Below are 23,426 nucleotides of genomic sequence, written 5' to 3' on the forward strand. Positions count from 1 at the left end.
ACACAGCCCCTTCCCTGCCCGTTTACTCAGCCAGCCACCTGGCAAATGCAGTCCATTAGTCACGTGGGAAACAAGGGGCGAGAGAAATGAGTTAGGTTTAATTTATCATTCCTGTTGGAAAATAAATCAGAGCATATGCCACACTGATGGTGGATCCAAACCATGGTTGGCCACATGTCATAGCACATGATCATCAGGTACGATGTGTTTCAGTGGCCAGTGTCATTAACAGAGGCCAAGAGTGATTGAAAACTACAGACCAAAAAAAGAGCTGCGCTGCTACATGGGGAACTAGGACAGTAGAAAAGATAAGGAAGAGGGTACGCCAGGGTCCACCAGGGGAACAGAGTAAAATGAAGGACACGGAGGAAAGATTTTTTTCCCCCTTAAAGCTAGATTGGTCTCCAAGGTAAAGGAAATGACAATCCAGAATATCATAGTTATTTTGGGAGAGGACAGTGGTGTCACCAGGGGAGCATGGGGGTACAGGCTGTACCGGGTGACACTGTCAGAGGGGGCAGGTGACACCAGAATGACTGTCTCTGAAATTATCCTTGAAGTTAGTTATAACAACAAAAACATTTTTCATAAGTCCAGCTTACATGTATCAGTATACCTACAAGGCTAAAACTCTATGCTAATTTACTCTTTGAAACTTCTGATGTGCTCTGGTCAGAGCCGTCATTTATTACACAATTGACATGGTCTCATCTTCATGCACTGTTGTTTTTGTTGCCACTGATGTTTTTATAGTCACTGATTTCATCTAATTTTCTGGGGCTTTAGCTACAATATTGTGGTAGTTAGTATTTGTGAACCTATATCAATAATTCCTTTTGAGAGTGAAGTAGTAATTAAAGGAAAAGAAGGAGTGCTACGCGGGAATTATGATTTGCAAGTAACATCAGTACAAAAAAACATTACTGAGGATTGTGTATGGTCTGGTATGGAAAGAGATCCATGAGGAAGGGGAGGGTGACCACACTGGGTGACACCAACCCTAGAGATGCGACTGGGAGAGGAGTGAGGACAAGGATGAAAATGATAAAAAGGATCTGAGACTTGAAGTCATTGTTCAGTTTCCTCTGTATCAAGGGGAAAAAAATTGAGGATTGAAAATGAAAGGGAGAAGATACAAATATGCAAAAGAGGCTTGGCAGATAGGAGATGCTAAGTGCCTGGAGGGTGTTTGGGGGACGTGGTAGTTGAGAGAAAGTAGTTAAGGATGTGAGAAATTGGGGAATGAAAGGAGAGAATAAAAAAGAATGAAAATTACACTGACTTGGTTTGTAAACTTTCACTTAAAGCACAATAAAAATTATTTAAAAAAATGAATGAAAATTAGGTGACAGGTGCAACTATTATTGTTAGAAGGCAGAGAACAGCTCAAGCTATTTCAAGATAGAAAACCAAAAATTCATATTCAAATCTTTTAATTCCACCTATCACATTCAATATGCTTGTTTGTATACTATATTTGTAACTAAAAAATTCTTAGATAGTAAAGAACAAAAGGACTGTATTCTACAGGAAGGAAGCACAGGAAGGGAATGAAAGCAGCAGACATGGTGAGCCCTCTTTTTTGCTCAGGTGGAAGGGAGAGTTAAATTTGCTTTTGGCTTTAGAATTTTTTTTGTATCCCCGCCCCCCCCTTGGTATTTTTGTTTTTTAATTTGGGTCTTCAGATATTCTGGGGGATTAAAAAAAAGAAAGAAAACAAAAATCATTGCTGTTGAGCCACTGTTGACTCATAGTGACCCTACAGGACAGAGTAGAACCACCCTATAGGGTTTCCAAGGAGTGGCTGGTGGATTCAAACTGCTGATCTTTTTGGTTAGCAGCCATAGCTCTTAACCACTGTGCCACCAGGGTTCCTTTATGGGAAGCCATTTGAAATAATACCATGAAACCAAATTGGGAGGAACTGAAGGAAGAGGAGGTGGAATTCAATTTTTCCCATTTTGTTTCCCTGTACAGACACCCTGCAGTGCAAGGCCCAGTGTGGGCAACAGCCTCTCTTCATTACCCCTCTTTGAGTTGTGCCTGGTTGTCTTCCCTACATCTGAGAGGTAGATAAGGGTTTCAGACTGGTATCTTGGTGAGAAAATATAGAAAAAGAGCTAAGTCCTAAATAAGGTCACAGTTCATTAGTTGATGTGCATATTTCCAGGAAAAGGAAAGGCTTTGGAAAGAATAGGGTTAATCTTCAATAAACTTGAAAGTAAGATTTTCTTGTACTTGGATGATTGACTTGTTAGAGTGGAGCACTGTCCTACCATTTCTTAGTCATGACTTAGCGCCCGTCAGTTTATTGCTTGTCTTGATTTTATTTATTCAAGTGTGGGATAGGATTGAGTTCCTGCAGTGTCACCACACTGGGTGGTAGATGTTGTAAAATTAGCCACAGACTCTCTGGGACAGCTGTAAGGCTTGGGTTATTTCTCACTTTACTTTGCTTAGAAGTGTGCTTAATTTTGACTTTCAACCCTAGCCTCCAGTTAAAGATGGGCTTATTTCGAAAAATCTGTGTTTCAAAACTATTGCAGTACATGGGTTGATGGGGAATTCTGGTACTCCGGACATGTGCTGGAAACCTTGGTGGTGTAGTGGTTAAGAGCTATGGCTGCTGACCAAAAAGTCAGCAGTTCGAATCCACCAGGCACTCCTTGGAAACCCTATGGGGCAGTTCTACTCTGGCCTATAGGGTCTCTATAAGTTGGAATCGACTTGACGGCACGGGTTTGATTGGCCATGTGCTTAAATAACTTTGAAGTATTATTATTCATTATTATTATTTGGCGGTGATATATGTAAAGCCTCACTGCAAAGGGCTCCACCCTGTTTACTGAAAAATCAATCTCCTGAGTCATGTGTACCTGCTTTTATATGCTCTCATTGTCATCTCTGGGGAGGTGCTCCGTAGAGTCATGCAGCAGGCCAGTAGCTTTAGATGGTTTTCAGGCACAGTAGCAGAGCCTTTGGCAGCCACAACCTTGTCTTTACTGCCTCACATTCTCCAAGATTTGGAATGTGTGGATGTTTACTGTGGTGACAAGAAGGAGCTGGAGCCGTTAATAGAGTTATTCTTGCTGAATAAACTAAACTTCTGACCTCCACAGAGTTTAAGAATTCGTTCTAGCAAAGGCTTGGGTCATAAGATGTGTGTTTAGCGTGCAACCATTTTCAAGAGTGCTCCATTTGCATTTTTTCTCAGTACAGCGTGTTTAAAGTTCTTGTACCAATTTAAAAATTAAACCCACTTAACCATTAATTTTTTCCTTTTGTGGAAAACAAAGAGAGACACAGAACAAACACGTTTGGAGCCAGTTATTTGGCAGAGCTAAAAGAGACGGATTTGGGGCAAAAGGGAGGGGAAAACCTCAATAGTTTTGTAGTGTGAAGTTTCACTAACAAAGAGCTTCAAGTCAAGCCACTTATAAAACTGTCAGTTGCCTTTGATTAATGTCCTTTAGATTGAATTGAATAAAATCACTTCCCTGGTATTTGTGTTTTGCAGGCATTAGATGATGAGTACTATTTTTCACAAAGCGAAATATGTTAGCGCAGTTGTGTGCGTATTGTGTGTGTGAAGGCCATGTATGTGTTTTTGGTTTGTTTTAGTTTTTTTTTTAAGATACTAGAAAATTCAAGTGTCCGTATCTGCAGTCTTTGGGGGGAATATTGAATACTTTTCCTATTCCTTTGGGTGGTGGTGGGGAACTGCAAGACTGGAATTTGAAATCCCAACTTAACACTTAATTGTTTCTTATACTTGCAGTTCCTCATTAGAGAAGGTTTCCTTTAGTCACATTCTTTCCCCTTGGTGTCTTTACTGCCAATACACGAAGTCCTGGTTGCCTAAGAACCAAATTGTACTCAGAAATAAAGTGTTACGAGTGAAGCACCCTCTGGAAAAAATTAGTGGGTTTCAGATCATGCTTAATAGGAGAGAAAAACTCTGACCGCATTTGGATGTTTGGTTATTCTACTCTGATCTTTCTTTAAGGTGAACACATAGGAGCAATGATGTATTGTACAAAATTACTCGCAGATGTTGCAACGAATTTCCTTAGCATTTCATTCCTGACATTTGGGACACATATGCCTATGTATAGTTATTTGTTTCAAAATTTTCTCCTTTGGGGGGGGGGATGAAAAAAATGGTGTATCCAGCCATGTGTGTAAACACATATGTGTTGAAGTTGGTTTTTTAGCTTTTGTGGATGCATTTTCTGTCTGATTTTCGTTGACTCTTGTTGCTTTTTGGGCTTTTTTTTTTGCTAGAACCAAGAACATACTTGGTTTAGCTGTGTCCATCATTCAGCATTATGTCCTTCATTTACCACCACTCTGTCATGTCCCTTAATGCTCCTATTGGTTAAGCAAAGCCACTGAAGAAAAGGAATTGAGAGAACGAAAGCTGTTATTTGCTAATGATGTCATTTTAGATTATAAGACAGTGGTTCTTAACTATGCCAGTGCCTTTGAATCACGTGAGTAATTTTAAAAAAAACATGGTGATGTCCAACCATCACCTCCAGGCATTTAATTGGTCTGGTTTGGTGACGTGGTGTTGGTGTATTTTCAGAGCTCCCCAAGTAAGTCTAATGTGCAAACAAAGTTAAGAATAGTGTCTCGGGGAGAAAGCAGATGTCCTAGCCCTTTGCAAATTGCTTGACCTTTTCCCTTGAAGAAAGTCAGATGAATTATTGTCTCGTTTAAAATATAAAACAGGTGAGAGATACCCACCTTCCTTACCTCACAGGGTAACTAGTGTCTGTCAAGGTGCTGTAGAGTGGCAGGTGAGGGTAGTTGTTTAATCACTGTGCTAATGAGAAGAAGGCTCCAGCTTTGATCCTCAACATGAACTCCACAGAGGATTTGAGGGGATGAATGAACAACTAATTGGTACCACTCTTCTAATGTATTACAATAGTGTGGACCTTACTATAGGTTTCTCAAGTGAGCCAGATACATAGTTTTATTTCTGTGTGGCCTCCACTGAATTACTTTGAAATAGTTCACCAACCTGGAGCATTAAGAAAAAATAATGGCGTAGCCAATAGAAAATGGTACTCAGAAAATCATTCAGAGCATACAAAGCCAACCTGCAACAGTGAATGTAGTTTTAAAGAGAAGACCTAACACCAGATGTGTTAGAGGAAAAATAAATGCTTGTTTATATGAGCTCCTTCACCTGATGTTCTATGTATTTTCCAAGGAAAGAAAAGTGGTCTTGGGAATGAATATTTAAGGATAATTACTGGAGAAGTAAATGGTTTTCTTTTAAAACCACCAGAGATATTCCTAAATTCTTCTACTTTTCCTTTATCTCCTAAGTACGGAAGAGCAGTGTTTAAACGTGCAATATAGGGGCTTTCAAGCTAATTCATTTCAAAGCAAAAGATTCAGCATTAATGACAATGGAACTGAAGTATGGGATGGCTATTCCTATTCTGTAGCATTTACTTACCATCTTATTACTTAACACGAACATTTCTTTTCAACTTCTGACTCATTTGAGAAAAGCTTAAATATTAGTCCAGGCTTACTTTGTGTTTTCAGTAACTGAGCATGGAGTTGGTACAGTATTTAACTAATTGAAATATTTCTATTGATTGAGATAATTCCCAGTGATTTTATATATTCAGCCTTGACCCACAAGAATAGTAAGATGACCACTTTCACTTCTGCATTTCAGTACTCCCCAAGTCAGTGATGACAACTGCTCAGTAATGGGGAACTTGAAGGTGGTGAAGGAAGTGTGCTCCCCATCAGTACTATGTTAAATGGACATGAATCGGCCCCAGTATGAGAGTTTGGCAAGTGAGCATCGGTTATTTAATCATTGCTCTGATTAGAAAAAGGGCCAAGCTTTGATCCTCAACATGAACTCCACAGAGGTTTTGAGGAACTGGAGGGACTGAAGTTAGTACCACTCTGTATCTTGGCCATGAACTTCCCCCTTACCTTCCTGGGCCAGCTAGTGTGAGTTCTGGTTCTAGGGGTGGCCAATGAAAGTGTGGAATGGTTTAGGGAGACCAATCACTAGTGGTGGCAGAGTAGCTCCAAGGAACCACTGTACCAAAATGCACAAGGGCTTCCCATTTTCACAGGCAAACAGCAACCCAAATAGAAAATCAGATCCATATATTTGTGGGATCGTTGCACCATCTTAATGACCTTTGTCCTAAGTACTGTGATAAATTTTTTTTAAATAAAAATAAAATTGATTTAAGGATATGTTATAAACAGCAAAACTCATATCAAGTATTTTCTGTTTTTAAGATTAATGAAACTAATGTTTCCAGCTTCACAGAAAAATATAGAGAATAAAAATGGGTGATTGGTTTTCACGTAGGCGTATGGTAGACACTCAATAAAGATTTAATGAATGAAGAAGAGAAAAAGGAAGGGAGCAAGGGAAAGCTTGTCCTTGCTATTTTCTTGGGTTTTGCTGTACTCTTGGATCTCCCTGTTGAGGTAACGGGCCCCAAATTTGGTATGATAAATGATTGTGTGTTTTGCTGGAAAGCACTAACATAGCCATTTATTTTACCTCTTGTCAATGTGAAAAATAAGCTGCAGTTAGGCAAGTTTCAGCTTAATGTTTTTGGACCAAACCTTTGTCCTTTTGTGTCATTTGTGTATATTTTGGTGGTGACATTGGGTATTAAGTACTAAAGCAACAAGTTTTAAAATTCAGTGTAAAAGCATTTGGTTACCCCTTTTGGTTGGCTGATATTGTGGCTAAACTTATTCTTGTATGTGAAAACAGAATACAAAACATTTAAAACTAAGCTTTTCTTAGGACTTCAGTATAGTTAAAGATATAAGAAGTTGTTTTGTAATATCTGTATGTGTGGATTTGTCCTGTCTGCTTGTTCACCCTTTCCCTATAAAAAAGTAGTTGGTAAGGAAGTCTTGAAAGAGCCATACTGCTAAGGTGACTTTGAACTGAAGATATATTTCCTGTTGTGGAGATGGTCACATGGGTTGCAAAGAGTTGCTGTTGGCCCACCTGGGTATATTGTTTAAAGTATTTCACTGACTTTTTTTTTTCTTTAATAGCTTTATTGAGATATAATTCCTATACCATGCAATTCACCTATTTAAAGTGTACAGTTCAATAGTGTATTCGTAGTTGGGCAACCATTTTCATCACCCGAAAAGAAACTCATGCCCATTAGTAATCATTCCCATTTTCTCCTGACCCCTCACTGTATTGACTTTTACATCTTTGTCCTTACTTGATTCTTGGTTGTTTTATATGTAAACATGTATATTTAGGAGACCTGGTGGCACAGTGGTTGAAGCGCTTGACTGCTAACCAAAAGGTCGGTGGTTTGAATCCACGTCTCTCCTCCAGAGAAAGATGTGGCAGTCTGCTTCTGTAAAGATTTACAGCCTTGGAAACCCTATGGGGCAGTGCAACTCTGTCCTATAGGATTGCTATCAGTTGGAGTTGAGTCAACAGCAGCAGTTTGGTTTTTTTTTTGGTATATTTTATGAGTAAAAGAAATGATTGATTTACACTGTGTTGAGTAAGCTTACTTACCAGGCCATGATCTTCTTTAATCCTCAAAACAAAATTCAAAGTAAGTTCAGTATCATTAGATATATTTGAATAAGGGAGACTTTGAAAGAGATTCACCTGTGCAAGGCAACATACCTGACAAGTGGTGGGGTTTGAGTTTGAACCCTGGCTAGTTGGGCTTTCACAGCCCTTGGTGTTCTCACCTACTCCAGGTATTCTGGATTTCTATCTACTGCTCAAAAGTTCCCTTACACTTCAGAAAGTGCTGTTTAGAAAGAGGAGTGAAATGTGACATCGTGACAAAGTTTTATTAAAGGATGGAACCACAGGAATTTCTTTGTAGTTATATCATCTGATTTTGGCAGGTGTAATTGGTTCAGCTTCAGCTGGGTTGATGTATACAAACCATTGCTTCCAGCCCCACTATTCTGTGAGCTTAAGTGCACAAATTCCATCTGTTTTGTTCACTGTTGGCTTCGCAGCGCCTGGCACAATGTAAGTGCACCATACATACTTGCTGAATGTTGAATAAATTCGTGGAACAGAGTGATATGGCCTTGATACCTGTTTAAATTTGAGTAGTGTAGTTTTCCAGTCAGGAATATGTAACTTTTAAATTAAGTTTGGTGTAGACAATATGGAAAATGTAGTTCTAGAAATTGACTTTGTTGATGATTTTAAAAAATCTCCTATAAATCCTATCTGATTATATTTTGGCTTTTGACTTAGCTATTATTAGACTGGTGTGTGCAAAGAGGGGGAAAAAATATTTGGCTTGCATTGTTCCTTCAGTCCTCCACATCCTCAGTATGCTTTTTATTTTCAGATTATGAAAGGAATATATGGCTATTTTAGAATATTTGAGGGGAAAAAACAAAAAGTAAAAGAAAAAATTACCTATAATCCCACTATTGCAACAGCTACTTAATATGTTGGTTTACTTCTTTCTTACCTTTTTTAATATATATATTTTGGAAGACATAGTCGAGAGATCATCTGGTAGATATGCTTTTGAATGTTGTTTTCAATATTTAAAATCTTAATACTAACATATACACATTTCTGACGTTATCGAAGCTCTTTCTAAGAAGCATTTCCACTAATATAAAATATTCCGTTAACTGGACATACCAAAATTTAACTCAAATTCATCTGATGATGGATATTTAAGATTGTTATCAACTTTCTAGGAAAATATAAATAGCACTGTGAAGTGCATCTTTGCACATGAAGTTTTTTGTTTTGTTTTTTGAATTTGGAATTAGATTGTGCTAGGAACCTTTCTTAGGAAACTAAATGGCTGAGTCAAAGGACATAACCTTTTTTTTTAATTGTGGTAAATGTGTATGTAACAGTATTTGCCATTTCAAGATTTTCTGCATGTACAGTCCAATGACATTAATTATGTTTATCATATTGTTTAACTGTTACCATTATTCAGTTCCACATTTTTCCAGTACCCTTAACAAAAGATCAGTGTCCTCTAAGCAGTGAGTCCCCCTTCCCCCCTCCCTTCCATTTGCCCTTAGTAACCACTAATAAGCTTTGGTCTTGATACATTGCCTATTCTACATATTTCGTAAAAGTGGGACCATGTGATATTTGTCCTTCTATAACTTTTTCACTCGGCATAATGTTTTCAAGGTTCATCTGTGTTGAAGCATGTTTCTTTTTGTGACTAATACTCCATCATATGTATGTACCACATTTTATTTATCCATTCATCTGCTGATGGACATTTAGGCTGTTGCCACCTTTTGGCTATGGTGAATAGTGCTGCAATGCACATTGGTCTGTAATTACCAGTTTACATTAGGATACAAGCAGTTTTAATGTGCATGAATGCATATTGCTTAACGGATGCCAAAGTGTTGTACCAGTTGACACTTGGCTGTATGAATGCATCTGTCTCACCCTCCACAACTTTGGACTTGGCGACATTTTGATGACAAAAGAGATGAGATTGTAGGTCAAATATAAAGCTTTCAATGCCCATTTCCAGATCCAGAGTCTTACCCTAGATAGAAAGGGAATGAGACCTTCTCCTTGCAATAAAAATCAAAATTGTTCAGCAAGAGAAAGCAAGTATGCAAGTGATACTCCCGAGGGAGCGCATGGTGGGGCTCTGTCTCGGTAGAGGGCTTTGCTCTGGATGATGGAAAGGTTTGGTTTTCACTTCTGCTTGTGTCTAGAATGACATTTTACAGCTTTTTCCCAAGTGAAAGAAGTTAAAAGAGACCTTTAGATATGAGGAATTCAGACACCCAGGGGAGAAAATTAGCCTGTCAAGCATCCATTCTGAACTAGGAGGAATCTGAACCACGCATGTTTCTGTCACTGCAGACATCTTTCTTTTGGGTTCTACTCCTTTCAGTATCAGGAAGGACGAGGGACAAGATCTGTGTGGAAATGTTTGCATCTCATATGTGTTTATAATGTATAATTTGTCACTTGACGTATTCAGGCACTTTGGAGGTTTTTCCCTGGCATACCCTCTTCTGTCATGCCACCCCCGCTGCTTCCAACATTACTTCCTCCCATAGTCTCTTTCCACCTGTCTTTTTCTGTGTATCATTGCAGCAAGAGGAAAAGCTAGCTATCCAGGTAGTTTTAAAAAGTAATATCTACCAGAACATTACCATGTATACCCCACCCCCAGCCCTTTTCCTGTTCTCGCATAAGTTTGGCTAATTTTTTCCTGGTGAGAGGAAAATAAGCTATAATATGGGAGAATGCATATCACTGGTTTAGTCCTCCTCAGCAAAAAAAGTTTGGAGAATTAGGCTCATGGGCACAATTGCAGTGTGTCTAGCAAAGTCTGGTAGAACACAGACTAGTCAGGAGACCCAAGAGGGGGATGGATACAAAGTGCTGTGAGGTAGGCAAGGCCCTTATTGCTCATTTGATAAGTGCTTATAACTGAAGAGTACATCGAACAATTCTATATACAACACATATATATTCACTTCATAATTAAACCTTTGGACTCCATATATATTTGAGGCACTTTTATAGTCTCTCAGTGCTTGGGCATTAGAAATGTGGCCGTTTCCATTACATGACACATGACACGTTTGGTGTGTCTGAATAATTAACCACTTTTGCTTGGGGAACCCTATTTTTCTTGTGGAGAAATTGAGGTGCAGTCTAAATAAAATGACTGCGGAGCGTGGCTTTTCCGGGTTTCTAGCTTCTACCTAACATGACCAGCCTTTCCCCGTTTTGAGTGTGCGTGTTTATGTGTGTATGAATATAACCAGTTATTTTTAAAAATATGCTAAAAGGCAAACATTTTCCTGTCATTTTGAGGTTTTGACTGAAATGTAGGGATTCAGTTTGGCTTATAGAGTGAAATGCTTTTTAAAATTTAATATTCACCAAATATTTTTATAAAAACATCTCAAATGTGCTTCAAAACCATGTATTTCATAGCAAGGGGGAAAAAAAAACATGGCCAGCCACCCCCAAGCAGCAGAGAGGCCTTAGATACTACATGTTCTTCTGGCTTAGTGGGCAGCTTGTCCCTGCCAGCTCTTCAGGGACTCGTGTGCACATCTGCACAGTTTGTATGTTGTTGTGTAGGTGTCTTCTCGATATCCACATTGACAGGCAACTTTTTAAGTAACCCAAGTTGAAAGAGCTGACTGAGAACATTTAGTGTGTCTTATTTCACTTGAGCAACATGGGCCAGCTTGTTTAAAGGGAAGGAACAAGGGCTGCTTTCCACAGTTTTGTGAGAAGACTGAGTAACTTTTCAGAATATGAAAAGCCAGCCAGTTCCAGATAGGTGCACACAGTTAGCTGCTTCTTACCTGCACCTTACACATAAAGACATTATTTCCTGTCCAAATAAACATATATGGGGTGGATACTGGAAGCATGGAAGAACCATAACTGAGATTGGAGGTATTGGCCTGGCTGGCACTCTCTCAGCGTGAAACCAAGCTGGTTGAATTCACTGAGTCTTTGGCTACTGAAACGCGGACAAGTTAGGAGACTAGACCTAAAGTGTGACAGTCTTCATTGCAGAACACCAGTTCCATGCTGAACTTGTCTCTTCTGGAAAGACCCCTGCTTGGTAGGGTGACTAAGGCTGAAAGGCATTATCACATTCACAGGGAGTTTTAAAAAATGTGGTAAGTTCTGAGTTGATAGTGGGACAAATAACCCAATGAGATTAGCTGGGAATGAATGGAGGGTCAGTTTTCAAAGAAATAGAATGCAGTGGGCTACTTAAAATTATATTGACTTTACATTAATCTTTAATGGTTCAGGAGTGCATTCCTCAAAATCACCAGTCAGTTACTATTTACTAGAGCATTGCTGAAGTATGTACCCTCTAGGACATCTCACTTAATACCTAGCTTTGAATTAAATGCCTTCTTAAATAGCATCAGTCATACCATTCCTGAGCTTTAGTCTATCAAGTTTCTATAGCAAATTTCCAGGTATGGTATTCAAATAAGAATACCATAATACTCTTATGTCAAGTGTGACTGTTAACTATTTGAGGCTGTGGTTAGCATCACCATCCTTATTTCCTCATAGTGGGGAAAGTGAGGTATGGGAAGATGATGACTTGCACAGAAATCAAGGCAAGACCTAAAGTAGAATTAAAAGCCATACAACTTCAGAAGCTTCAGTGATGGCTTGGGAAGGATAGAGTTGCTTTGCCCCCATGTGCTCAGCTCAAGGTTTGAAGATAAGATGAGCTGGATTGTGCAGGGCCCCCTCCTCTGGGAAGTGAGGCCTGGCAGCCAAGTCAGAACTCCGAGGGTCTGTGTTCAGGCTAGCTACGTTTTGTTTCATGTTTGACTTCCATCCTTATCTCTCCTGATCAATTTAGTAGGCTTTACACTACACTTTACACTTTACCAAAGGGAGACATTCTGCCAGGGGGTATGCAATCTTTAACTTGTGTGCATTTACTTAGTGCAAATTACTTGCATATTTTAGGATTTCTCTGGTGTTGCAGATGGTTAACGCACTCAGCTGCTAACTGACAAGTTGGAAGTTCGAGTCCACCCAGAGGTACCTTGGAAGAAGGGCCTGGTGATTTACTTTCAAAAAATCAGTCATTGAAAACCTGTGGTGCACAGTTTTATTCTGACACACGTGGAGGTGCTATGAGTTGAAGTCGACTCTGTGGCAACTGTTTGTTTTTTTCTGGTCTAGGGGCCTAATTTTGTGTTGTTCTTTGACTACCCCCCACCCCACCCAAATGCTAGCAGCTTTAGTTTGTGATGGGTCAGTGTTGGGTGTTATTCCTCCATTTGTTTCATTGTGATTATTAATGAAAAGTGACAAAGGAATAGCAGGAGTGCCAGACCAGTTGGTAAACAAAATATGATGGACTGGAACCAAAAATGAAAATATTAAAACATCTTGAAAGCAGCCAAAGCCTTCTATTGTGTTATGGAATTCTCTTTAATTTTTTTTGGTTACATGAATATTGAAAAGCATCTTGAGTGTCAGCATATGACTAAACGAGCATACAAGAAGTTGCACCTCTTTGCAGTAACCTGTGATAACAAAACAAAAGCTGCATTTTCCACTTACTACCACATGTGTTTGTGAAGAAGTTCTGGAAGGGTATGCTTGCATAAGAAGCACCTGTAATAGTTTGATTAAAAATTCTCCTTTATCTTTTTGGCTGCAATATCCTAATACCCATTTAGCAGATTGAAAAGAAAATGTATTGTTGCAGAAACCCCAAGAATTGTTGGTATTCCAGTTGTGATGACGACTACTAAATAAAGTTTTTGAGAGAAAACCTGCTACTAAACCGTGAGAAAAACCAAATTAAAACGTGTAATGTGATTGCTATAATTTTGAGTTTACTGTAGCATATTGGTCTTAAGAGAAGAGAGAGGGACCAATTAAAAGGAAAAACAAGGCTGTGTGACTATTTAATTTCTATTGTCAAGACCTACTTTCCACCTCCCAATTTATAGATATAAACCAAAACAAACCAGTTGTCATCAAGTTGATTTGGACTCATGGCAACTCCATGTGTGTCAGAGTAGAACTGTGCTCCACAGGGTTTTCAGTGCTGATGTTTTGGAAACAGACTGCTAGGCCTTTCTTCAGAGATGCCTCTGGGTGGACTCAAAGTGCTATAGATAGATGGATGGCTAAACAGACAGACAGACAGATGGACACATGGACACACATATATAGATATTGATCTTTATATTCCTTTTGGGCATTCCTGCTTCTTCTGCTTTTGCTGACGTTATCCTATCATCTGTTCTCTGTAAATTGAACATATTTTACATAAGCTGAATAATATTAAGTAATTCAGAAATGCCTTTGGACTTTTGGGAAAGCTTGATAAGGTACAAAGAAAAACAAGAATCTTGGAAGAAAACATTGGTCTAGGTATCAAGAGACTGGGCTGTAGTCTCGCTTTTCTTACCATCTAGCTGTGTTTCCTTGGCTCTGGGCCGCACATTCCTCATGTGTAAAGTGCGGGTTTGGGAGTACATAATCTCTGAACTTTGGGTAGCAAAGGAGTGTGACGATCCTAGGGTGTTCTTCATGCCGAAATCATTCCAGACTCAAAGGAGGCTGAGCAGATTTTTAGCGAAGAGTCAGCTTTGATAGCATGACCCTTAAATAACCCTCCAGATTAGTGTCAAGTCCTGGTGAACCAGTAGGCATGACTTGAGTCTCCAGAAATAGATCTATTTTTTAGGACTATTTACTCAAGTCATTTATTGAACTATTAGCAGTAATGCAGGTAAAACAGGATCCAGTCTGAGTAGGCTATTTATTTTATGCTCCGATACTCTCCAAGGAAGAATGAGCACATTAAAGACTTTATCTGATAAGATTTCTAAGAGTCATAGCAATTTCATTAGCAGGCTTTAGAACTCCTAGTCTAATATGCCTGTGCAAGTTCTGTCTATTTCTAGCACTATTTTATCTATATCTTAGATTCCTTACAATGCCCAAAACACTATCGTGAGATGGAAAATTTAGTGAGTACGTGAGAGTTAATACATAAATGTAGTTTAATTCTCATTTTAACTTATATTCAAGATATATGTGCATGTAGTTTAAAAAGCTACAGTTTTACGGGGCCCGTAATGGAAAACAGGAATTTCTTATCCACCTTTCCCTTCACCTAATTTCTGCTAAATGGAGAAAAGTTTGAAGTTGTCAAGGATTTCATTTTACTTGGATCCACAATCAACAGCCATGGAAGCAGCAGTCAAGAAGTCAAAAGATGGATTGCATTGGGTAAATCTGCTGCAAAAAAAAGGACCTCTTTAAAGTGTTGAAAAGCAAAATGTCACCTTGGAGACTAAAGTGCACCTGACCCAAGCTATGGCATTTTCAATAGCATCATATGCATGTGAAAGCAGGACAGTGAATAAGGAATACTGAAAAAGAATTGATGCCTTTGAATTGTGGCCTTGGTGAAGAATACTGAATATACCATGAACTGCCAAAAGAGGGAACATATCTATCTTAGAAGAAGTACAACCAGAATGCTCCTTTGAAGCAAGGATTGCGAGACTGCATCTTACGTACTTTGGACATGTCAAGGAGGGATCAGTTCCTGGAGGACATCATGCTTGGCAAAATACAGGGTCAGCAGACTAGAGGAAGACCCTCAAAGAGGTGGCTTGACACAGTGGCTGCAACAATGAGCTCAAGCATATCAACGATTGTAGGGATGGTCCAGGACCAGGCAGTGTTTCATTCTGTTGTGCATAGGGTCGCTATGAGTCGGAACGGACTCAACAGCACCTAACAACAGCAACAATTTCTGCTTTACTCTTTCAGCTGGTATTTTTTCCATGTTTGGAAAATACATGTCTGTATGCTTATTTCTCAATTTTTTTCAGTTTTAGGTATTTTCTATTAACTTCTTATTGTGGATGAGGATTATTTAGCTCTTTTAACTAGCCTTCTTGCAAACACAGATATATTTTACCACCACCCGTATTCCTAATATAACTGTATAGAAATGTGTGAGTTGTCTGTTGCTAACAACTCATTCCAAAACTTTTAGTACCTTAAAACAACAAACATCTCACAGTTTCTGTGGGTCACAAATCTGAGAGCGGCTTAGCTCGGGCCCTCTAATGAGGTTGCAGGGAAGCTGTCACTGGTGCTATAGTCATCTGAAGACTTGACTGGGACAGAAAGATCCACTTCAAAGCTCACTTATGTAGTTGTTGGCAGGCTTTAATTCCTTATGGGTTGTTGGGCTGAGGGCCTGAGTTTTTTGCTGTGCCACATGATTGTCTTCACAGGGCTGCTCACAACATGGTAGCTAGCTTTCCTAGCACATGTGATCTAGGAGAGAGCAAGCCCAAGATGAAGTCGGTGTTTTTATAACCTCATCTTAGAAAGGACAGCCCATCACTTCTGCCATTTATTCCGTTCATTAGAGGTGAGTCAGTAAGTCCAGCCCACACTCAAGGGGAGAGAATTTCACAAGGGTGTAAATACCAAGAGATGGGGATCATTGGAGCCACCTTAGAAGCTGTCTACCGCAAGTAGTTTTTGGTTAGGTCGATATTCAGTGTTCACATTATTGTGACTGTATATTATTTATGGAAACCCTGGTGACGTAGTGGTTAAGAGCTATGGCTGCTAACCAAAAGGTCGGCAGTTCGAATCTACCAGGTGCTCCTTCGAAACCTAATGGAGCAGTTCTACTCTGTCCTGTAGGGTTGCTATGAGTTGAAATTGACTGGATGGCAACAGGTTTGTTTGTTTGTTTTTAAATGTATTATTCACAGCACAGCCATGTACTATGATTGTTTCATTTCTTATTCAACTTTCTCTCTAGAGTTAATGTTTTATTTCTTGTTCGCTTAGTGTTCTTTTTACTCACCACTGATGTACCATAAACTGTCCTGCTAGAATTATAAATTGGTTCCCAGTGTGATTAAATCAGTGCTTCAAACCAGTTAGTTCTGGTTCGAACCCCTGCTGAGAATTTTGCATTTCCATTCCAGATACACTGAATCAGAATCTATAGTTTAAGAAGATCCCCCAGGTGATTCTTACATATAATGAAATTTGAGACTGCTCTACTAGTAGTTCTCAGAATTGGTCCCTAACCAGCAGTATTAGCATCACCTGGGAGCTTGTTAGAAATGCAAGTTCAAAGCCCTGGCTCAAGTATACATCAAGTATTCTATACATTTCATCTTTTAGTCTCTTCCATAGTCTTCTGGTCTGCTCCAATCTGGACTATTCTTTAGACCTTCTAAAAAATTTTTTTCACTGAAAAAATTTCTGTTCATATGTGTATATATATATGTGTGTGTGTGTTTTAGTTTCTAGAAGCTCTTTTTTGTTATTGGAATGTTGCCTTTGTTATAGCTGCCCATTCTAGTGTCTACTCGTGAATGGTAGTATCTTTTTTCTCTCAGCATTGTTTCTGATTTCTCCAAACTCTTTTTTGTTTGTTTTGACTTCTGATTTTGTTCTGGAGACATTCCTCTAATGCCTGATGATCCTTGGCTATCTGTGTCTATCTAAGAGTGATGTGTGCTAAGAAGCTGGTTTGAATTTCCACATCGTTGGGTGGAGCTTATTGATGGTAGGCCTCAGTATAGGGAGATCTGTGGTTTTATCCTCCAGGACATCCCCCAGCTGTGCATTTCTATATGTCTTTTTTCTTGCTTTGATCAATTTCCCTAGAAAGACCTTCTCTGTTTTCCTGGCTACTAACTTTTTCAGAGCCAAGGGGGAAGATGGATGAGGGTTTGGCTTTCCATTATATAAACTTTGACCTAATCTTCCTATTTTTTTAAATGACTATATGATATTATGGAGCCCTGGTGGCTGCTAACCAAAAGATTGGCAGTTTGAATCCACCAGCTGCTCCTTGGAAGCCCTATGGGGTAGTTCTACTCTGTCCTATAGGGTCACTGTGAGTTGGAATCGATTCAGTGGCAATGGGTTTATATGATATTATCCCCATTTTACAGATGAGAAAACTCATAGCCTTAAGTTCCTTTGGTTTCCTTTTGGGGCTCTGGTGGTGCAGTGATTAAGCATTCAGTATTAACCAAAAGGTTGGCAGTTCAGATACACCAGCCTTTTCTTGGAAACCCTATGGGGCAGCTCTACTCTGGCTATATAGGGTGGCTATGAGTTGGAATCTATTTGACGGCAACAGTTTTGGTTTTTTGGTTGCCATTTATTTTATGACCTGAAACTGAGATGAGTTCACTCAGTTTGGAATGTGCTATCATAATCATTTTACTTCTATAGAGAGATCATCTTATTCACTTTATTGTTGTCATGGTTTATTTAGCCTAGATTAGTTATGTGTTGTTTCAGACAGACTATAAATTTGGGAACTTAAAACAGCCAGCATGTAAATGAAACTTCTGATGACACCAAATGACCTTTTTGTTTGTTTATTCATTATTAAAAAAAAAAAAAAGAAAGAAATTCAGTAGCTTTTGGATTTGACAGACTCTTTCCTAACGTCAGCACTATTCCCTTCTAGGACTGAAATTGACTCTTGCTTGCCCCAAATCATTGTTTGGGTTTTGACCTCTGTTCATTCCAGCCTTACTCAGCTTACATGAGTTGTTCACCAAGTTGTTTTTTCACAAATTCCTTTGAATGCTTGCAGCAAAACTCTTATCCCCATCTTTCCAGAGCAACCTTTTAATACCTGCGTCTCTAAAAAGCACAAGTAGAGACAGGTCAGAGTTGAACTGGAGTTGAGACATCAGGGACCAGGTGTGTTGAAGATACCTTCTTAAAGCCAAGGTCCACTGCTTGTTTTCTGTGGTAGAACCAACGCCTTGGGCAGGGTGTATTCAACAGTGGAAGCCCTCTGCTCACTTAACCAAAGTTCATGCAAGTACATTATTTTCCAGTTTTTCCTCCTAGCCGAGAAAGGTGTTTTTTCCTTTAGTCCACCTGCTTTAGAGGAATAAAGGGTACTTATTCCTTCCTTGAGCTTAAAGATCGTAGAAGATCTTTTTTGGTCTGTCTTGTTCACTGTCGTATCCCCAGTATCAAACACCTGGGCATCTGCCATTAAATTTATGTTACCTGAATGAATGAATGATGAAGAGAAAGGAGTTCAAGTTAACCCATGACTTTGTCCTCCAACCTAAAAAGCAGTGACTAAAAACAACCCTCCCTCCTTCTGTACCTCTCCCCCATGTTGCTCAAGCCCTGGTGTTAGCAGTGCTCAGAGGGAGCCTGTTGTGTGGGTCACACCCTCTTCTGTCAGACGAGTCAATAAGGTGACAGGCAGTAAGCTGAAGGAAACGTTTTTATCCTTAAAAGTGTTATCTTACAGGAACACGGTCTGTAATGCTGGAGTGAGACGGAGCCTCCTTTCAGACGGCCAGCTTGATGCAGGCAAAGCTGCTAATTTGTTTTCAGCTTCAGGGAGATTTAGAGCCTTGGCCTCCCTGGCAGTAGCTCACAGTGGAATTGTTTTTCTGCTCCTTCATCTAAGTCGATGGCACAGCAATAGGAAAAGCTGGGGTGTCTACAGAACTGGCAGGACCAAATTCTTCTTTTGCAGACAGGCATGGAGATTTGTTGTCCAGGACTTCTCTGACTTAATAATGGTGTACTCCTGGGGTAATATACCAGTCATTTTTCATATCTGAGGACAACCACAGAACCTCCCATGGGAGGAAAACTAGAGTCTAGTCACTTACCTGCCAGAAGAGAAGCAACAGAGTGAATGTTCTTGGTCCATGAGCCCTGGGCAGACCTTCCATTTAGCCCTGTCTGACACAGACAGCATTTAAAGAAAACACACATCAGCTAATGTATAACTTCAGAAGATGCTGGTCAAATTCAGACCTCTGACAGGCTGTACCCCTGACTTTGCTTGTCGGTCCTAGATGTGGGCATGAACTGAGATAATGGTCCATTGTAGAAACAGCAGTTCCAAGATGTCCTTTTTTGGGCCTCCAGTTAAATTCCCATCCTATTTAGACTATATTTACACTTGTAACATGGTACTTGCAAATAGGAATATAGCAAAAGAGACCCAAGTAGGTGGTTATATTTGTGCCTTCTTGGTCAGAACTTTTACTGTTAGGTAGATTTCCATTGCTGATTGGATTAATCTTAGTCTATTACAGTTCACTGAGATTGTGTCCCAAAGTGGAGGCTTTTAGGACTGAGAGTTGAAGTTTTAAAGTTTCTTGTTAATGCCTGGATCAACATTCTAGGAATTGCTTCATTGCCAGCTTTCCTTTTTTGGCAATGGAAAAATTGCATGAAGAATGCCTTCTTTGAAGCTCTAAGGCACACGATAAACTAAGAACTCTCTAATTGAGCTTTGCAAGCTGAGGGGGCTGACTTATGGGCAGCATTTGAACAAACTTCTAGTCACCATAATTTACTAAGGGTTAGCTGCCAAAAGCCATGTAAGGCTTTATTTGAGCCATTTATGAATTAAGAGGCTGCAGTAAATTAATTACCATATATTGGGGATAATAAAATCTAGCAGGATGAGAATGCCTTTGGGTTCATATGCAGAAAGCAATCGGGACAGGTCTGCTTCCTGGTGTGTGAATGTTTCCTGGCCCCGGGCCTTCTGCAGTGCTGGGGAAGGAGCGAATCCATGCTCTGTGTCCATCCGAGAGACATTGGAGCCAGCTTTTGGCTCTGCAACTGCTGGAAGGCTTTGCTTTATTGGTCATAATTAGCTGTTCTGTCTTATTAAAGTTGCATCGTGAAGTCTAGTTTTTTAGGAGCCCTATCGAGAATTAGTTGCAAAAGAAGCAATTTGCTTGTATTTCCCGACAGTGAACAGGCCAACCAGATGGGATAGCAGACCTGAAATAGTTGAGTTGGCTGCCTGCCACTGTTCTATGAATTTTGATTTGCACGGATTTGTAATAGTTTTATTTTTCCCTTTTTTGGAAGTACTTGCCTCTGAGCCTTGGGAAAATTAATCCTCGGTTTCCTGTAAAGTACACACTTATGAGCGAGTGTTGCTGCAGACCCTGTGTTGTCTCAGTTGGATGCGGACAGCATAGACTATGTTCTGTCAGAGAGGACAGGAAAAGCTTCTGTTGCTTACGGCTTTTTAGAGGAAAACTGTTTTAATTCACAATTTTCTATGCATTTTAAGGAGTTTTCCCTTCATCGAGGGGTATTACCTTTCCTTTTCTTCGGCTGTGTTCACCAAAATATTGAGTAAATGGCAGGAAAGGTGTAAAACTTAAGCTTAAAAAAGGAATTTGTATACAAATATGAAATCAGCAGGAGCTGTATTTGGGTAAAAAGTTTGAGCTTTCCCAAATCAGTTTTAGAAAAGAAATGCAAAATCATATTTTGAACATATGTGCAAGGTAGAAAGAACAACATGAAAAATAAACATACATTTCCTGCCACACGGATTAGGAAATAGAAAATTTGGTTTCAGTACTTTTGAAAACCCCTCACGCCCAATCCTTCCTGAATCCCTACATAAATAATACATTGTTTAGTTTTGCATGTTTTCGAACTTTATGTAAATGGATCGTATACAGTATATTTTCTCAACTTTTTTTCCTGCTCGGCGTTGAGCTCTATCCACATAGTTGCAGTCCACATTCTCTCTGCACCAGGTTATTTGAATACACCATTATTATCTATCCATTCTTGTGCCCACGGATGCTTGGATTGTGGCCACTTTTTTGATATTTCGAATGTTGTTCCTATGAACATTCCTGTATGTGTCTCCTGATATCCAAGCCAGTTTTTATACAAGCCAGTCTATTTTAAACAGTGTTCTTTTTTTTAAGGTTTGTTTTGCTAAGAGAATATGTTACAAAATATTCCAGGTATTACAGAATGACCATTTTTTACCCACTTCAAAGAAAGGCCCATATTTACCCAACAGTATAAAGGCACAGTAGCTTTTTTTTTCTGCTCTTAATAGTGATCCAGATAAAAGTGATTGGTACCACAACATGCATTCCATTAATATTTGTTAAAACTACAACTTAAAAAGTCAACCAAAAGTTTAAGACCAAAAAGATTAACACAAGGAAAAGAAAACCTCCAAAAAGAAATGCCTGCCTTATTTACGTGTGCCCCATTCCCTTCTCCCTTCCTGTACTCCAAGCGTGTTTATTGTTTGCACTGACCTCTCAAACTTCTTGAGATGTTCTGGTTAAGTCTCTGTTAACATTCACTGGAGGCCTTTGATGGCATCGCTTAGGCTTCATATAAAGCTGAGGAGGACACACTAGGTTCTCAGTAAATACATCCCACTCTTCAAGTATGGCTTTGCTGAATGAGTAGAATCCTACATCCCTGGGTGGCACAAATGGTTAACATGCACTACTGCTAACTGGAAGGTTGGAAGTTCGAGTTCACCCAGATTTGCCTCAGAAGAAAGACCTGGTCACCTCCTTTGGACAAATCAGCCAATGAAAACGCTCTGAAGCACAGTTCTACTCTTGACACACATGCGGTTGCCGTGAGTTGGAGTTAACTGTGACTGGTTGTGGAATTCTACCCCCCTACTTCTGCAGCCTGAACTGCTTGCTGCCTGGAGGCATTCCTTCAGCAATTCTCTCTGCCCGGAGCCCTCTTCTCCCAGATGGTCTGCATGGTTAGCTGCCTCAGTTTTTCAGGTCTCAACTCAGTTATTACCTCCCGAGAAAGACATTCCTTGACTGCCATCCCCAAAGGAGCCTCTCCTCTATCACTTCCTAAACCTTACCCTACTTTAGTTTCTTGGAGGACTTACTGTTACCTAAAATTGTTTGGATTTTATTTGTCTTGTCCTTGTGGGCATGGACTCTGTCTTGTTCACTACTGTGTTTCAAGCACCCAGGAGTACCTAGTACATGAGGGGTGGAAGCATAAGAATGTATTGAGTAAATGAATTTTCCTTAAATAACAGGTATCTACCTGTTACTTAAGGGTATTGCTAAGTAAAGGGTGGCTCTACTTTCATAGAATAAATTCTATTAGGTACAGGAGACTTTTAAGGAAGTCATTAAACTCCTGGCACCCTATTTTCCACCTCTGTAAAATGGGGTTATGAATGTGATAAATGTAAAACATTGTTGAGTGCCGTCCAGTCAATTCTAACTCATTGTGACCCGATGTGACAGACTACAGCTGCTTCATAGGGTATCCTCGGCTGTAATCTTTATGCAAGCAGATTGCCAGGTCTTTGTCCTGTAGAGCCGCTGGGTGGGTTCAAACCACCAGCCTTTTGGTTAGCAGCCTAGCGCTCAACTGTTGTGCCACCGGTAAATATAAAAGTGCTTTAAAAAAAAAAAGTCGAAAAGATGTGTTTTTGATGTTATTATGTAAGCTGCCACTGACTATATTAGGCCTAAAAATTGTTGAAGAGAGCTTGGATTGAAAGTGTTCTAGAATTTTTCTATAGGAAAACAACATTGTTCAAAGGTAAAGCACTGGCTAGGTTGGAAGTTTCCAGGAGACCTTTTATTTTTCTCAAACTCATGATTCCAAGTCAGCTTCAGTCTTTTTCATCAAGAATCTGGACATCTTTGAAAGGTTTGTGCACTTTAGTTGACTTGAGCTGGAAACTTGCTGAGAACACTTTTAGTTTTTCCTCTCGACACTTACTTATTCAGAGTTCTATAAATTTTACCCTTGCCAAAACTTTGTAATAGTCTCTTGTTAGTTCATCTAGGTGTGTTATTTACCCGGCTAGCTGAGTTGCAGTCTTTTGAAAGTAGAGAATATTTTGTTTTTAATTTCTTATTGGATTGAACAAACATAGCAATGTGCTCTGCAGAGAAAGGGTATTTGGATAAAAGCTTATTAAGTTGCTTAAATACTTTCTTCTTAAACTTAGATTCTGCTAGCCCAGTTGTTCTCAATCTGGGCTGCACATTGGGAGCTTTCAAAATGTACTATCGACCAGGCCTCCCATCCAGATATGCTGATTCATAAA

The 23,426-nt window shown here is 39.5% G+C and overlaps 1 protein-coding gene across 4 annotated transcripts in view; it reads left to right on the plus strand.

Moving 5' to 3' along the window:
* Positions 1-23,426, plus strand: part of ZNF608 (zinc finger protein 608) — a 115,754-nt gene that overhangs the window by 49,263 nt on the left and 43,065 nt on the right. The window lies entirely within an intron of this gene.

Source organism: Elephas maximus, chromosome 2 (assembly GCF_024166365.1).
Source record: "Elephas maximus indicus isolate mEleMax1 chromosome 2, mEleMax1 primary haplotype, whole genome shotgun sequence".
Taxonomy (NCBI): domain Eukaryota; kingdom Metazoa; phylum Chordata; class Mammalia; order Proboscidea; family Elephantidae; genus Elephas; species Elephas maximus.